At 44.4% G+C, this 18,484-nt stretch overlaps 1 protein-coding gene across 1 annotated transcript in view; it reads right to left on the reverse strand.

Annotated features, from left to right (window-relative positions):
* Window positions 1-18,484, reverse strand: part of MDGA2 (MAM domain containing glycosylphosphatidylinositol anchor 2) — a 394,427-nt gene that overhangs the window by 66,748 nt on the left and 309,195 nt on the right. The window lies entirely within an intron of this gene.

An 18,484-nucleotide genomic window follows, 5' to 3' on the forward strand; every position in this document is an offset into this window, starting at 1 on the left:
TCACACACACAGCCCCCTTTTTATCGGAGAGCTTTCTGCAAGCTCACGTGTGTATAGGGACATCCCATAATTTCTTGTAATAATTTTTGTAGCCACATATGCACCCACTTGCATATACCTTACATATATGCATCCATGCATGCATGTTTGCGGACACGTGTCAGTGCCTGACTGGAAAGCAGTTACCGAAGCAAGGTGAAATACAGCTCAACAGAAAAGAAAGCGAAGCCTCTGCTCAGGGTGGAGGCGGTAATTTACCTGTTGCTGAAGTGAACTCTACAGAAATCCCCCAGGAATTGCAGGCGTGTAAGGGGAAAGCATGTCACTTGCCAGTAAGTGCTAAAGACCTGATAAATGAAGGATGAGTAGGGTAAGGAAAGGGGTGTCATACAGAGAGCAGGAGGCTGTCATTAAATCGTAAATAGTAACGTGTCACTACACGCACATAAAGAAAATGGTGGCCTCTGACAAGGGGGGCAAGCTCTGACAGTGCCTGGCAAAACACGTATCTCAGGATCAGAACGCAATACTGAGTCACAGAAGAAACATTTGCAATTGGGAGACTACATGGCTCTGTGCAGTCTTTTGGGAGCAATGCAAGGAACAGGCAGCAGCCACTGGACCATCTCCATCCCGCTGCCACGGTGCCCCCCCAGCCTGTGGGTGAGACTGGAGCTGTCGCTGCATGCCACTCCCGAGCAGCCCCCCTTGCTGCTGGGTACTGCAGGTCTGCACCTGCCCCACGGCCATGCTGCATGGCTCTGTCCATCGGTCCCAGCTCAAGCCCTGCTCCTCACCCAGGCTCACCTGATACTTCCTAAGCTTGTCAGGACTTCCTAGGCAGGGGCAAGCTCTCCCCTCTTGTCACTCGGAGGCACGCAGCTGCCTCGCCCCCATCCCTTCCCTACCATGGGCTCCCCAGTTCCTGGTAAATAAAACTTGCAGCTTTTATCTTGCAGCTTTTTTCAATCCACTCCGGAACCAACACACAATAGCTTCAAATCAGACAAGCGATCAATCATTTTGGAGGAAGAAACTAATCAAAATGCCAGCCAGTAACTGAAGTGCTCCTGCTTCCCACAGGCAATACTGAAATGCAGACTTTTACTCCTCCCTGGGCACTCCCTGGGTCAGCTCTGCAGTGGCGATGCTCTAGGGCTCCCTGATAAATAGTAAAGTTTCTTCAGGCCCTGTGGGCTTGAACCGCTCCTGAAATTATTTGCAGCAACCACAGCAGTCAGGATGGGGAGGGTCTGGTTCAGCTCCAACATAAACTGGAGTATGTTCTTCACTCCCATGTTCCAGGCTCTCCAAAAATACACCTCTAGGGTGCATCTGCTCCAGCAGCAGAGCAGCCAGCCCATGGAAGAGATGCCTTTTATTCTTGGTGGGGTTTTTTCAGTTCTGTTTATCCAACATAAAATAACTATCAGCAGCCCAGAGCATCACACACAAGTACTTACATCATCCAGGGAGGCAGCTCTGTGTTCTCTAGCTCTTGGGGTCACTCGTTTGGCCCCCAGATATAGACCTATACCCTATAGCTCAGCTACCAAGAACCTTCTACTCCAAAACCTGCACCATTCATCTTTATTATTCCACAAAGCATCCTGTGGTCAACAAGAAGGAATGTGTTTATTCTTAATTCAGTCTCTGGAGGCTCCTTTGAAACAGCCTGGGACGTGGTGGCGAAGCAGAGAGGCAGCAGTGATGCTGTGCTTGGGGATGTCTGGCTGCAACTCGCCTCCCTCACCTGGGACCACAATCTAGTATCCTGAAACACTGCAAACCATGGAGACCAAAAGGACATCAGACATTTAGACACATTCCTGGAGCCCACATCCACCAGTGCCTGAGAAACTCTTTTCCCATCGCCCTGGCATGGCAACTCGGTAGCCACCTACAGTGCGGCTTGCCATCAGGCCAGGAAGCAGGAGATGGCAGTGCCTCTGTGCTGGGCTCCAGCTCATGCTGAGCGTGTGGGGCTGGTCACTGCTGAAAAGCTGTGCCTATGACCCAGCTTCATGCTGTCATTTCCCTCCTATCAGCTGCATCGCACTGCAAAAGGAGAACCAGGCCAGGCTTACCCGGTCCTTGCTTGGCTTTCAGGCCTGACCGCACAGAAACACAACTAAACCCGGACAGCACCTGCAAGCAGTAGCTTCTCAAGTGGTGCGATCAGCTGCTGCATTCACAATCCTTTCCTTTTTTGGGTGAACTAACTTTATTTTCCTTCTCCTAGGGCAGACTTGCATTAAAAACGAGTAAGGTTGAAGCACCGTGAGAACCTCAGATAACCCCTTCCTCCACTCCTCAAATTAGATACTTCAGCCTCAGGATGGAATTAATTAACTTCATTTTTCTCTTCTTATTAGATGACAGGAAAAGCACGGTTGAGATCCAGCAATAACACCTTGTCACCTTTGCTAAAAGGTCACATTTGGCAATGCCTGCCCTGCCGATGAACTCCAAAAAATAAATATCCCAAATTTCCAAACTCTGCCGAGTTTGGAAATTAATTGTCAAGAAGGCAGTGTCTGGCTCTGAGTCCACTACCTCTACTGGGCTTTGGACCAGCAGGTTGGTGAAAAAAACCTGTTAACACAGTAAGAACTGTCTTTCATATTTGACCACCTGCAGTTTAAACTGCCCTGGTCAAGCGTGTGGGGTAGGGCAGCAATCTGCTTCTGAGGGGGCTGGCAAAGCTCCTCTTAATTCAGATTCTCCACCAGCAGGAGCGAGTTCAGCGGGAAACAAAACAACATCAATACTCTGCGTGTTTCGGAAATGGTCTTTGCTGTTGTACATTTTTAGAAGACACTCCGGGCTCAGTAGCACTGTTATAATCTCCACAGCCTCCAAGGTCTTTAATTAAAACCAAATACCTACTGTGCCTAGCAGATGAATGAAAAATAGGTTTTTTTTAAATGGTAGTGATACTCCAGGAGACATTCTAAAGACCACACAGTGAGAACATAGGTGACATATGGTATTTGACTATTTTTTCCACTTCCTAGAGTTCCCATCCATCCATGACTGTCCCTAGGTTGGCAAACTTGAGAAATATATACAAGTGAGGAGATAAATTACAAATTCTGACATTTTTGCATGTGTTTCTGAATTAAGGTAAGCACTGACTAGTTAATATTTAACTAAACAGAGCCCAACTTCTTATTCCTGAAGTCTGAAAATACAGCAGAGCTCTTGCTGCAGCTGGGAAAGCTGTGGCTGGACTACGGAAGGCTGAGGCTCCCAAACTGGCGTAAGACACAGATGCAGAGGACAGATGTGTCCCACTCATGAGAAGCAAACAGTGCAGCAAGAGACAAAAAACAAACCTGAAGAGGACACGTGCTGCTTCTCCTGGAGAAAGAGATGGTCCATGCCCAACTCCAGCTCCACAACGCATTTTCCTTGGGAAGCAGTGCTACTGCAAGGTGATGCTCGCAAGGGAACAATATGCATGGGAAAGCACTTCAAGTTTCAGACCAAAGACATTTTTTGCAGGGGGGTGGAAATAAAATAACACACTGCGAGTTTGACTCAAGACATGAAACTGGGATATGAGATTATTGTAATCAGTAACACAGTAAGAAATTTTCTCTTATCCTTGGGAAAGATATAAATGTTACTACAACCATCATTAAGCTTTACATGAGAGACTGTAATTTATATAGTCATTTTATAGCCTGTAACATTCATTTAGACTTACTGGAAAGCTAATAACTTATAGCTAATAACTTATAGCCAGCTTGTAACCAAATCTTTCTTAGAGAAACAGTGCTAGAGACAGCAAGGATTTACAGGTAGTTTGTATGGGTGTCTTCATAAAGAAACACATTAATTCTTGCAATAATTCAAATAACACACTCTGCCGGGTCTCTCCATATTTAAATCAAACAGTCCATGGGTGCTAGAGGAGCCTCAGCTCCATATGGGCTCTCAAGGCCCTACCTCAGACTCAGTTTCCCACCAAAACAGAGAGCTTTTTCCACCAGGCTGGAAGGACCCAGCACGTGAGATATATTTGTACCGAGAAAAGGGAAAACAACATACTGAGCTATCAGTGATATTAAACACCTGGTCATTTCTTCCCTCAGCTTCCCCATGACAGTTTTCCACCACCGTCAAACAAGACACTGATACTCCCAATGCAACCAGACTTGCAAAGCATCCACGTCCTGCAGAGTGACTGGGACATCTCTTGTAAACACAGCAAACTCCACAGGCACCATGCGAGTACTTGTGCCCATTCTAACAAAACAACCAATAGAAGAAAAAAAAAACAAAATTAAAAAAAAAAAAACAAACAACAGAAGAAACAGGTCTGACAGGGATCAGCTATCCTAGCTGTGCTCAGAAACTTGTCTACAGAAATCAAGGATTTCGCTTGCTTCCAACACTGGCTCTGTCCTTACTTGCTGCTGCTCCGTGCACTTCTGCTTTATCCAGGCATCCAGATCTTTAATGGGAGTTTTCCCAGCAAATTATAAGCCATCTGCATGCAGGCAAAACCCCTAAGTAGAACAGCAGTTATGAACACGTCTGCACACAGTGGCATTAAAAAGAGACAAAAATGTAAATAATGTAAAATGCTTGCATGTGTAATCTGAATTCCTTCTAAGGAGGAAGTATTGGGAAGAAACAGTCCAGTCCAGGGCACATGTCAGGATGTGTCCCCACCAATGTGCAGTGAGGCGATGCAGTGGAGGTGTACACTTTTGGGAATTTCTCGCGAGAGCAGCCAGTAGCAAAGACTGTCAGGGCAGGTCTGTCGGTGACGGCAGAGGGATGTCATCCAGATCCCAGTGACAGCACCAGCAAGCTAGTTCTGCAGTACAGAATAAAATCACACCAACACAGTGCTGGGACCATCTCCAAACCCTACCTGAAATGCTGAGAGGTCTCCAGTGTGTTGGGGAGCAGGAAAGGCACGCAGGCATCAGCCACCAGCACTGGTGTCACCAGGCAGCCTGTGTTGGCCATTTGGGCACTTTTGCATGGGATCAGGTGTGATCCACCACATAGCACTGCCCAGGATCTGGCTCAGAAATGGGATTGTAAACTGATATGTGTGCTTGCAATGGGGTTTTTAAAACACAGTTTCAACCCATTTTCTCCATTTTAAAACATTGCATCATTTTCAGATAACTTTAAGGAAAAACTTGGCTAGAACTACCATGCTATTGAAAAATGGTAGGACAAGTCAGCTAGGAAGTGAACTACAAGGTAGAGTTCAACCTGGAGAGTCACACAGAGGCAAGCAGTACCAGATGAACCTGAGCAAGGAACAGCTAAACACAAAAGGCAATGTTAGATTTACAACCTCACAGACCAGATAGCAAACGAAACAGGTAAGTGTCCACCCACAACTCTTCAGTATATTCAGTGGGACTTTCTGAGACCCAGAGTTTAACTTGCTGGATGTAACTGTTATATTAGACATATCATACCACATAATTAGTGCAGAAGCAAATATAATCATACTAGTGTTTCTTCATTTCATTTTGCATTGTCCTTCCACAGAAAATTTTCCTGTTTTGTGGGCAAAATGGAACAGAGGTGAACTTGCAAGACAACATAAAATGTCTATGTTATTTTGCATCAGCCTTGCACACAGTGTGCGTTCACAAGGCTCGTTCATAGGGAAGTGAGGTCAAAGGGACCATCAAAGAAACTTAGAGGGCAGGCAAAAGAGTCCTCCCTCGCAGCAGCCAGATCTGTAGATACGGCACACATGAGCTAGACAGCATTGAATACCAGCTTTAGCAGACAGACAGCACCTGGAGATGCATCCTCGCTGATGCAGAAGGATGTAGCACATGGGCATGTTGCAGCCTGGTCCTCAAGACAGTAAGGAGGGAAGCACAAGGACGGGTTGGTCCCTATCTAGTCACAGTCACAGGTGAAGATCTCCATCCTTTCAAACCCTTTCTGCGAGTACTGCATCCCATTTAGGAGAATGAACCTTACTGGAATAAGAACACGTTGCTTCTGTGTCCCTGAATAGGCTTCAAGTAGACCTCTGTGTGTGGCAGGCTTTGGTCCATGGCTAGATGCCAGTTTGCCCTCAAGAAGCCTAGATTCTCATATACTAGTTTCTTCTTCAGCTAAACCCCTGCTTTTGCCTGTGGGCAAGTGAAAGCGGGGGCTGGGCATCAGAAATCCTGCACCCAGGGAACAGGACTCCAAAAAAAGGTAGTTCATGCTCAGAGTTGAGGATAACCTGCTGTAATGTATCACAAGCTGATGATTTCTCAAAATGGCTAGGCAACTTAAGAACCAGGGGAAAAAAAAAAAAAGAAAGTATGCTACTTAAAGATTTTTGTATGCACAGATAATTTAAATCCAAATTGCTGGCTTCCATCTGTGCTCTTGACTCTTCTGAGGATAAGCTATGCTCAAAGTCTGTCTCCCAGCAAGGTAACCATATCCACCAACTACTCAAAAACACAGTCTACAAGACAGGAGTCATGTCACAAAAAAGTGTCTTCAGTCTTTAGTTGCTCTTCTAAATGCCAGAGCTTGTTGGATAATTTTCCTCATCAAACACAAGCAACTAGAGAAGGGGTAGAGTTGTTTTGTGCTCTGGATTCTGGGCAGGAGTGTATCCCTGAGATCAGAGCTCATAACTCAATAAAACACGCAACTGCGAAAGTGGTCTTAGTCTTTGTATAGCGAAGAAGCCAATGATACAGTGTGGAGAAAAGGTTTCAGAGGAGTTTAATTAATTTAAACTGACTGTTATTCCATCAAAACATCAGACTTGTAGCAATGCTCAAGCGTTTGGCTGCACTATTTAAGAAAAATACAGTATGCTCTCCAAGGGTGAGGTGTGGTTTCAAACAGGATTTTAGGTTATGAATCTCCAGCTTACTCCCCTTTACACATTTTTCCCCTATTACCTCTCATTCTTGCCACATTTCTGTTTCATTCTGTACCGTTCCTGCTTCAAGTACATAAAATTGTGTTTGAGTTGCCCAGACTCTGAAGTGGTTCACTCACTTTTGGCAGTAGGTGCCTTGAAAAACAGCACTGCTCCTCTAGCCAATCCTGCTGCATAGTCATACATAAATGCATTTTTTTAACTAAGTCTCAATTTCTAACTGCAAAAAAATACACTAAAGACAGTTTAGGAAAAGACATAAACCTTTTCTTTGGTCAGAAAATAGTCTTATTAATAGTCCATGGTTTATGCCTTATGACTTGTCTATACTGGGACATGCTAAGGTCTGAAGGAGTTTTGTCAGTAATATCTTAGTGCCAAAAAGGTTCCTCACTATTGAGATAATTTCTTACATTGATTTACTGTATCTGCCAGAGGCTTGGAATTGTCTTACATGATTTTGTTATGCTGGAGTAAAAAAAGCAAAAAGTCTTCAGCATACATCCAGTATCTTCACACTACTTTTTGGTATCAAAAAAATCCCAGCAGCACTGAAAGCTGCCTCTAGAAATCTGCATACCATGACCTCCAATTTGAGATGAAACAGAAAAATGGGGGGATGGGCAAGAGAAGCAAATGCCCCCAACATTGTGCAGGGCTTTGGGAACAACAAGATCTGGCATCTTGGTTTGCTGTTCTGCTAAATTATGACTGAGTCAGGGTACAGCTGAGCCCCATGCACTTATTTAACATCCTACTGCCATCAGTCTGTTCATTTGAGGTTTTGGTTTCTTTTTTTGTGTGTGATTTGTTTTATTATTTTTTTTTAAATGTATGGAGAGGAGAGGGAGATTTTAAAACACCAGAGGATGCTACTAACAGCTGTTCATGCACCCAGGAGGGGACTTGTTGTACCACCACCACTGCCTGCCTTGTTGGAGGGACAGGGATAATAAGATCAGTCCCAGGCTGCTTCTCAGGAACCTCCTTGTGGGAGGGCTGGGGGTCTTTTTTGGCCTATAAAGTTGCAGGGAGGTAAAAGCTGTTGGAGAGGCAGCAGGGAACCATCCCAGCACAACCCTCGAGTGGTGTGCCAGGTACTGCTGGTGCGTCGGGCTCCCCTTGATGCCTGAGAGTCAGTGATGCTTGACCTGAGAGTCAATGATGCTCCTCAAAAAGAGCTAGGAGTTTTCCTGCATGGAGAAAACTATCACAGCCCTGAGATGAAAACCACGGTGGAAGACTGATGCAATCCACTTTGGGAAGCCTACCAGAGCACACCCAGCAGGGCCAGGAACAGGCAGACATGGCCAGCTGACATAGTGCTGCTAGTTCTGGGGACAACGCACCTCTGAGGGGTCTGGGCAGTCGGCACACTAATCTACCTACCTTGATACCAGCAAACAGAAGCCAACAGTGGAGTTGAACTGTAATAAAAGATGCAATAAAGAAACTGGCATATTGAAAAGAGGTGCACAAAGTTAATTTGAGCACCAAAGTTAATGTTAAGTAGTTAATGTTAACTACTTAAGTAGTTTGTGCATAACATTAATGGCTCTCCCAGAGGAGAAATCAAAGATGCTCAGGGGGCTGGAGCCCCTCTGCTGTGGAGACAGGCTGGGAGAGCTGGGGCTGTTCAGCCTGGAGAAGAGAAGGCTGCGGGGGGACCTGACAGCACCTGCCAGTGCCCAAAGGGGCCGACAGGGAAGCTGGGGGGGGCTTCTTACAGGGGCATGGAGCGATAGGACAAGGGGGAACAGCTTTAAACTGAAAGAGGGGAGATGTAGATGAGATATTGGGAAGAAATTGTTCCCTGTGAGGGTGGTGAGGCGCTGGCCCAGGCTGCCCAGAGCAGCTGTGGGTGCCCCATCCCTGGCAGTGCCCAAGGCCAGGCTGGATGGGGCTGGGGGCAGCCTGGGCTGGGGGGAGGGGGCCCTGCCCAGGGCAAGGGAGGTAGGACTGGATGGTCTTTAAATCCTTTCAATCCAAACCACTCTATGATTCCACGTATTATCAGGATTAAGTGAATAACTTACTGCTGATTTGCATTTTAACTGAAAATGCAAATCAAATTTTGACTGAAATAAAGCAAAAATTGATGTTTCCCTCTGCTTTTTCTCTTAAAAACTGATTCCTGAAACAATTCAGCGTTGAAGACAAGATCCAAAGGACAAGGTCCCAAACACTCAACCTGGAAGTGAGGGAAGTGTTGATGATGGGGAAAGATGCTGCTGCTTCCTCTTTCCCAGCCGAACCCCTTCTCTCTTTATCTGAGCTCTGCAATGAGTGAATTCTCATGTCATGATGTGTGTTGCGTTTGTTTGGGGAGAAGGTAGGATGAGGACAGAGGAACTTTCATGCTCTCCTGCTGTTTTTGTTTCTCCTTTGTATATGGTACTTCTAGTACGACAGAGATGTTAGGGCCTCCCTCTGTCACTGTTGTGCTTCCCACGGGGGATGCACTCCATGGCCACATCCTTCCTAAAATGAAGGCATGAACCTTTTGAATTGTCCTGGATCTAGTTCATTGGTTTATTTAGGCTTTTTTTATCCTCAATATTTCTGCATTTCAGGCGGATTTAACAAATAACTATGCCGTTCACCAAACCCTCTGCTCCATAAGGAAACATTCCTGCATCCAGAGGGCTCCTCCCAGAGTACACCTGTATTCTTACTAGCCACAGATTTGATTGAGGGAAAAAATAACCTTGTTTGAAAAGATTTAATGGGACTTCATTTCTGGATTCATATAAATTATTTAGATTAGCACAAATATGAATTCTGCAGTTGAGGAAAAAAACTTTTACTGCACTAAGCTGTTTTGATGTTTGATTACATTTTCTTTGAACTCAATTTTTAAAAAAAAACATACTACATTTTACCAGGTTTAACCTCTTTGACTTAATCTTTGAAGGCCTCAATTTCTTCCTAATTTGGTTAAAAAGCTTTCTGTTGTGTGCCTTATAAAGATTTCTTTGCTTTATTAAAAAATACATATATATATATAAGAAAAGTTTCTCTTTATTAAAGTTTTAAGTTTTTTCAGTGCAGTAAATATTCCTTCTTGTTCAAGTGTGAAATGCTTAACACAAAGCAGATACTACCCCACACAGAACAATAAACCGGAGTAAACAACAGCAGATTTTGGTCAAGACATAAACTGCATCATGACCAAAGGTGGCAGTTCTTTTTGAATCTAAAATCTGAAAGCCTTTTCCTCCAGAAATCTGTGCAAGCTCTGGAAAATAAATATCACGGAAAAAATATTCCTGTTGTTCACCTACAAAAGCCTCCCACCCTCTGTATAGCCTATACCATTTAAACATAATTTTTGGTCCTTCAGCAAAGCAGCCCAGCGAGGCGGAGAAAAGGACTTTGCCTTGGTCTGTGTCATGGAGAAGGGACCATGCTCTGCCTGATATTCTTCCTTTTTATTTGGCATTTGAAGACTACTTGAAGTTATTGACCTAATTAATGTGTTTAACATATCAGCCATGAAGTAGGTTCTTGACAACACACTCATTTACATTTATCCCTCAAAGAAGAAGAAGAAGGCAAAATTCTCTACTTATACCAACAGCATTTTCTCCAGAAAACTGGCATAGAGTTTTTTTACTTATTTGGGGGGGTTGTTTGTTTGTTTGTTTGAAATCATATTTGATGGTTAAATTGTGTTTTCTGGGTGAGCTTTCAGAAAAGCTCTCCTCACTGTCATGCATTCAAACATTAAAACAAAGCAACGTTGGCACTTAACTGTTTTCAAAATACAAATGTGACACTGTAAGAAAATAGGGAAGAAAATCTGGGACATTGTCATGCCTGAAAATCTAGCTGCTACACCTTGGGACCTGGAAATGCCAGTACACCAGTCTGGGGCTGCTAAATAACACCGCACCTAGCCCTGAACCTTTTATCTAACCTATCTCTAAACTTGCCCCGTTTTCAGGAGCTCAGAGACATCAGACATCATTTTCCCACACCACACAGTGAGGAGGTCATGGGGTTGGTGACATTGCAGTGAGAGACACCAAATTTCTGCCGCGTGCTGGGACCTGACTTTCTCAAGAACAAGCACACATGGGCAAAGGCACCTGCCAGTACCCAAATATTTGTATTTGCACCTGGAATTTAACCATTTAAATAGCAATCAAATTGAACAGAGCACGGTACAAGTGCTTGGGTTGAGCCTGGGTGGAGAGACCGTGCCTTCATCACTGCTGCCATTACCTGTCCTGGCTGTACCAGAGACAGCTCAGATAGACCACCAACTTGCAGGCATGGTTTGACCATGGCCAGGACTCTCCTCTTCAGTAAAGCACATGGAAGGAATCATCCGTCTGTCACTACGGTATTATTTAAAATGTTCTTACTTTCTGGGGAACAGATGCATCCAAATCCAAGCTGATAATCAAACATGATCGTTTCAGTGGGATCCTCACCTGAACACAAGACACGGGCAGCAACATAATCCCTTCCATGAATCCCCACAGCTCAGCCCAAGGCACAAAATAGTGCATGGGTATCTCCAACCTGGTGATGCACCAGGTTCTTCCAGGGTGTCCTGTTCAGGAAGGAGAGCTGGGCTGTACGCTCTGGCATCGCTGGATGGGTTCACATCTCCGTGCTGCTGGCAACTTACACATCCCACTGAAGTCAACAGGCTCTGCACTTGCTGACAACCATGAAAATAAGACAGCTAGTCTTGCCAGCATTGAATTCTTAAAAAAAAAAAAAAAAAAAGGGGGGGGGGGGGGGAGGGGGGCGGGGAAAATGTACTCTTCTCCACTTTTGCATGGTTTTAAAGCAATTTTCCAAAACAGACATCACTGCGATAGCATCTTGGTACAGGCTGTAAATCAGCAGTAAGGAGATGAAAATTCAATCCGAGGCTCTCAATAACACTACCCAAGAGAAGAAGATAAAGAGCAAAGGGAATTGGACCTCAGTCTCAGCCTTGCACTCCAGCAGATTTCAAGAGGATAACCGTCAGAAAATTGGCCATTAAAGCAAAGTATCTGAGTGCCTGCTGACAGACGGGAACGCACCACTGAACGACCCAGGGCCAAACTACCACGAGTATCTCAGCGGTTCGGGAAAATGTCATGGCTAATCTCGAGGCAGATGAAGTATCTAAAAGCAGTAAGTAGGTTAGTGCTCCATGGTCCAGAGCCAGCAGCCAGTCACAAATGACCTGTACAAACACAGGCAGAGTCCAAGCAGCACTTTGATTTCAGAGATGTCCTCAGACAATTGCGTACACGCTCCAAGACTATTTGGATGCTAAAGAGTAATACTAAATTGTTTTATTTAAAGAAATCTTTACGACAGGATAATGAATTAGAAAAATCGATAATTTTTCTAACACTCAAAGAAAGTAAAATAGAGGATTTGGGGCCAGGGAGCAGATGGAGCAGAGAACTGCAATGGAAGAATACAGAAGGACAGGAGCATCCAAGTACCTGACAGTGCAAGTCAGCTATTTTAAAAGAGATTTGTGTGTATGTTGTTGGTATATTTGTGCCGACCTTCTTTGACCTCATGTGACTTTGTTTTCCATGCTCTGAAACCAGCGTGGGCCACGTGGGGAGAATAGAGTGGAGAAGTGAGAGGACGAGACGGGTGAGAGCGGGGAGAGAAGAGGGCGACCTCCCTCCAGTCACCCTCCCCTCTTCACCCTCCTGCCTCTCCCTTTGTTTGAGCACTAAATTTGACTCCAGCTGGAGGGAAATGAGATCAAGTGCCTAACTAATACTCTGAGGGGGAAAATGGCTAAATTGAATTTTCTCGTAACGCAGCAGAACGCTGGCGAAGACCCGCTCTGTGCTGCCCTGCAGCAGCAGCCCCTGGGGCAGCCAGCTGCAAAGACAAGCCCTGCTCTGCATTAAGATGATAAAATGACAAACCAAACTCAGTAGGGAAAAAAAAAAAGCCAAAATACACAAACATGAATAATAACACTGAAGAGAGGATCTTTACATTAAAAATTAATGGCAGCTGGCTAACGGGCACTAGCACGTTGCTGCAGGGCTCCTGCACACCTGTGTGTGGACTTGCCCGAACAGAGAGGACACAGAGAAGGGATGCAAGAAGGCACTGGGGAGATATCACAGTATTAGAGGAGCAGAGAGCATAAACAGGGAACATTTTGATTTAAAAAAACCCAAACCACAAACCCTCAAGCCCTCTGGTGCTGGCTTTACATGACAAATTTTGAATTCACCAAAGTGGATCAGTTTTCTTTAGACTTCAGTTGAACCAGGGTTTTACCCTGCCAAAAATATCGACAGTAAACGGTTTGGAGGAAAAATGTCACATATTAAAATAAAAAGATAAATATTTAAAAGAACAAAGCAAATATAATTCCTTAATTCCCACTGAGGGAAATGTGTATAAGAGAAACAGAAGTGTGTCTACCGAGAAGAATATTTGATTTATTCTGAGAAAAGGAAATGTCTGTATTTCCAGCACAGCACTTGCCTTTTCCATATAAGCTTACTAAAAGACCAAGAACTGTCCCAGGCTTGTCCCAGTAACACACCTGTGACTCCCATTTACCATTCCCCTCTGATTTTTCAGATTAAAGGGGCACTCCCAGCTGAACCACACACATTTTGTCCCAACCAAACAGGTTTTTAATGCTAATATAGAAATGCTAATATTAGCACTATATAGTGCTAATCTAGAAGCACTTTACAGTGTAGAAGAGAAAAACTGGAAAATATTTTTCCAGATCTCATTTTTCATTGGCACCTTGTGTTAATCAACCCAGGACAGCCAGCTATGCAGTCAGTGTCCTGGTATATTTATTGAGGATATTAGCAGGAGAGAGAAAAACACAGCTTTAAGTCTGAAAAATATTAACTGGAAATGTTCCTATTAATAAGCCAGGGTGAGAGACAGGACTCAATATATGAAATTATTGTAATCTGGTTCTTGAATCTGTTTAGACTTGAGTAGATGCCTTCCTTTAAGTCAGAACCAGGCAGAGGCTGATGGTTTCAGTGGCTGGGTATTTTCAGCATGGGCAGGTGCATCCATCCTGGAGGATGCAGGGAACAGAGCAGGAATCCTGTCACCTCCCAGCTCAGGAAGCTACGAAGCCCATTTGGCAACACTAAACCTTTTCACATGGACAGGTCGACATAATTTCCTCCAAATTCTCTTGAGAAAAGAGGCATGGAGCTCGCCTGCAGTAGCTGCCAGCAGAGCCTGGACTTCAGGAGCACAGCCCCCAGCCTCGAACAGGCGTAGGAAAGGTTTTGACCACCAGCCAGAGGCTATCGGCTAGCAAGGTTCATACCCTGGGTAAAATAACAGCATGATTACCGGGAGGTTCTCCAGACAAACAATTAGAGCATAAAATCATATTATTACCCGCTACTTGCACATGTTTGAGGCTCACAGTTCACTTTGCAGAATCTGTCCTCTCGGTGGGGGGAGGAGAGCAGCGTCACAGGGCTAACTGGAGGACGTGGCAGTGTTAGGAGGAATAGTCAGGCCACACTTGCTTCCACTCTGGGTTAAAAGTTTTGTTTAGAAATGAGCACAAAATGAATTGGCACACACATCAAATGGGTCAAAATCCTACTTTTTGGTGTTTCTGCTAAGGACCTGGGCTTGCCACTAAGTTACGATTAAATGAGTTGCCTAGACAGCTCCCCTAAACCAAGTGTGTGTGACCAGCTGGTGCTACCGGGAAGATAAGATGGTCTCTTACAGCTTTAAAGCATACTAGGTTAATGAAAACATTCACTGAAATTCACTTCCAGCCAACGCACATCCAGTTCAGCTTGTGACAATTGCACTGTGTTACTTGCTTGGGATGCTGCCTTCACACTGATTAAAAAAAAAAAAATGGTAGAGTGAAAACAGTTCACTGGCAAAATCCTGACACTTTGGGATTGTGCAGGGGAAAAAAAAGAGTACAATGAATCTGCTTTCACATAAGATTTCTAAAATAGGATTTTTGGTTGTTGTTTTATGTGAATCACATAGAGATTGTAGAGGAAAAAAAACACAATGGAAAGCTACAAACAACATACACTTCTGTCCTCAGTTCAGTGCAAAAGTCCTTCCCCTAATAAAAAAAAGATCAATGAAGCTATAAAACTTTAAATGGCAGGAGACTGTTTAACTCAGCTAACAGGGCCATGGAGAAGAACCCGACACCCTGCAATTTCAAGTGTCTGCAATTTATTTTAAGACGATGCCCTGTGGCAAAAGCATCCCGGCTTTCACAAAAGGCTGGATGGCAAATCCCATGTGATTTCAGCTCGCTGTTACACAGACCACAGTGCTACCACGTATGGTGCCAAGGGCAAAGAAGAAACACCGAGCCAGGAATTTCTGAACACGTTTCCAGCAAGGATGCTCCCACAAGGCTGCGTGAGGAATCACACAGCTCCTACTGGGTATGGATGCTGGGATCATACGGAAGGGATGATTCAGTGCCCAGCTCCTCAGATTCCAATTTCCTAAAGCATGGGGGAAAGGAAGGCAGAGGGTGGGAGAACCTCAGGCAGACTGAGCAGACACTCCCAGCTAGACTGCGGACACGGGTGGGTATGCACATGCCCCCAGGTTTGCTCTGCTCTGTCTTTAATTCAGCAACACCAGTGAAGCTCCAACGAAAAGGGAAAGCTGTGATCATGCTGGTAGTTAACAATTATAACCTACATAATTATGAGCTGATTGGCTTGATGTTGCTCTTGGCTAGAAGCACGGAAAGTGTGACACAAGACTGGGTAAGTAAATAATTAAAGATTGGCTCATTAATTAATGCAATATTTTGTGGCAAAAAAAAATAAATCCACAGAACAGAAAAAAACCAGAATCAATTTTCAAAACGTTCTTCACTCAATGCTGGGATCAGAAGTTAGTTGGTAAAAATAACTATGTCAAATTAATGCCATTAGTAGCTTTGTTAGGTACTACCCAGTGTTATGATTACTAATTTAAATAGGATCTCACAAATTATAAGTAGCGTCGTCAAGCCAGCACCCAAGAATGTGATAGATTTCACAATGCAACTTAAGGAACCATGCAAGGATGTGTATCTGGCCCCTGTAAACATGCTGATTAAACAGCTGCAAGAACCTAACCTGGATGAAAAAAAATATTGTTTCCCTTACATAAAAAAATATCTTTGGACAGCAGCTTTTGTGAACAGCCTGCGGCAGCAACCAGCATAGCAAATTTCAGCGCAAGTGGTTAAAGATTGCCAAAATTCCCAGACCCGAAGACAGAAGTGTAATGCCAAGACTTGCCAGGTAATCTCAATTACGGGTAATCTTAATCCCGAGCAGCTCCCCAGGTGTGCCGAGTATTGCTAAACAAACCCCACTGTAGCACCAGCCCTCCCGACAGCAACGCGAGGGCTTGCTTCACCAATCCCATGCATGTTGGAAACTTGGGAAACACAAGGAAAACAAGCTTGAGTTTGAGGAAGCTCAAGTACTGTGAAAAGGGTGTCCCCAAGGCAGTCTGGGCTGGCAGGAGCCAGGATGTGACCCAGGGAGGGCTCAGGTCTGCCCCTCAAGGACCACCCCCCACCAGCAGCCTCCCTGGGGAGCGGGACCCTCCCCGTGCTTACCCAGCCTCTTTCTCCAGCCCTCAGATCCTTCCTCCACCTGCATGGAGGCTTCAAGAGTGACTGCCATTCATGACATCCTCTACATTTTTATTTTTTTCCTCTCTTTGCTTCCAGCCTTGGCAGGGTTTTAACAACACACTGCCGTGTTGCTCTTTGGCTATGATACGTGCTATCAGCCACTGAATAAAACATACAGATAGTGAAGCTGTGAGTAGCATAAATTCAGCTTTGCTTTCCCACAAATACAATTTTGCTTGTGTGTTCTTATTTATTGTTAAGACAGTAGCAGGTTAAATCTGCCTCAGATTGGCCCACCTGATATAAATTAACCCCCTTTTCCACATATGATTTATTTTCCTTTCATCTTCTCAAATCTGGCTCAAAATACAAATGCAGTAAAAACAGGTTTTGCAAACTCTAGGGCCAGTAGAAATCTTTTCATCCAGGCTGCTTTTAATACTGTACTGAAAACCTTTCTCTTAGCATACCAATGCTTCTCCACAGCCCCTGCAATGTGAGCATTGCAGCACACCACTACCACATGAAAATCTGGAAATAAAACTGACTAAAAAATGGGCTACAACAACTCCCATTATTCCAACCAAAAGAAAAGCTCTCCGCTATCGCCAGATTCCTGCCACCGGGTTATTTATTTGGCTTTTTTCTCTGTGCGTGTGTCTAAGAAGTAACCCATTTCTTTTCAATATTCACATTCCCGGTGAAATGTAAGCCTCTTTTTTAACCACTTTGTCATTTTTCTTCTACACATTTCAAGTTCCCCAGTGCTTTAACTTCATCTGTCCTGATGAGACTTGGGACAAGAATACAGCTGCTGCACTTTCCTGAGAGCAGTTTCCACTCCACGTGTCAAAGAATATATTTACTGAATACGTCAGTTTTAACCTTAAAGGACTGAGGAAAGCGTGAAAGTCCAAATGTTACTTTCAGCATCCTCAACCCAACCATACCGCATAAATTCGCATAATGGTATAAACTGAAAATGAGCAAGGCACACGGAGGGACGCAAGGCAGAGTATATAATAAAACCATTTTAGTACTAATTTTCAGTTATGTGGCTTGCTTTGGCATGGTAATAAATCACAGAAAGCCACTCAGATTGCCTCAGTCTTGGCAAAATAATTGCCTTAGAATAGGTTTCCACAGTCTCGGGTCCAAAGCATGATGAACAGCAAATTGAACTGCATTTACTCATTTGAGGAAAAAGACTGTTTCATTGCTTTCCTTTGGAGCCACCTTTTGGAATAAACTCCAATGATTTGGAGAAGTTGGTGGTTGCGAAAATACCTCCATGCAGGCTCTGAATGATAATTCAGCCAAAGGCTTGATTACATTGTGAAAGAAGCAGAGCCATCGGTCACTGGAGTGCTCGCTGTGTTCCCACCACCTTTGTGCCATGCGCCGCTGGCCCGATGAAATGCCTGCCAGCAAGATGCCGTTCAACTTGGTTCAAAAGGGAAAAAAAAAAAAAAAAAGTATCCACATGAAAGCAGGCCCACGTTTTTTTCCTATAAACCCAAATTTTACTGGCAAACACTGGATGTTTGAGTCAAATTATTTCCTTTATTTCCAGAACAGGTGTGTACAGAGGGTCTACCCTGGTCCCCAGGACTTGTGCAGAACAGGGTCCCTAAGCGGTGCTCTGCAGCTCTTCCATTAAATCCATGCCCCTTATGCTGGTAGCAGTGAAGCTGATAATAACGCCCATTTTCCTAAACGCTGCCAGGGTTCAGGGAGCTTCCAGCAACCCCAAAAGCAAAACCTCTTTTAGATCTGGTTGTAGACGGAGCAAGTCGGTTAACGAGAATAAAATCTCAACTACAATGGGGGATGGTTCCTTCTAAGACAGTTCTCCTCCAGATATTCTGAATTTCTTGTTGGTTTCTTTTCCCATCACTCCTTTTCAAGCAGCTGACAGGAGGGATTTTGAGATGAAATGGGGCTACTGCTCTGACATCCCTAGGGGGGCTGGGGCTGCTCATGCAGAC

The sequence above is a fragment of the Falco cherrug genome, chromosome 7 (genome assembly GCF_023634085.1).
Source record: "Falco cherrug isolate bFalChe1 chromosome 7, bFalChe1.pri, whole genome shotgun sequence".
NCBI lineage: Eukaryota > Metazoa > Chordata > Aves > Falconiformes > Falconidae > Falco > Falco cherrug.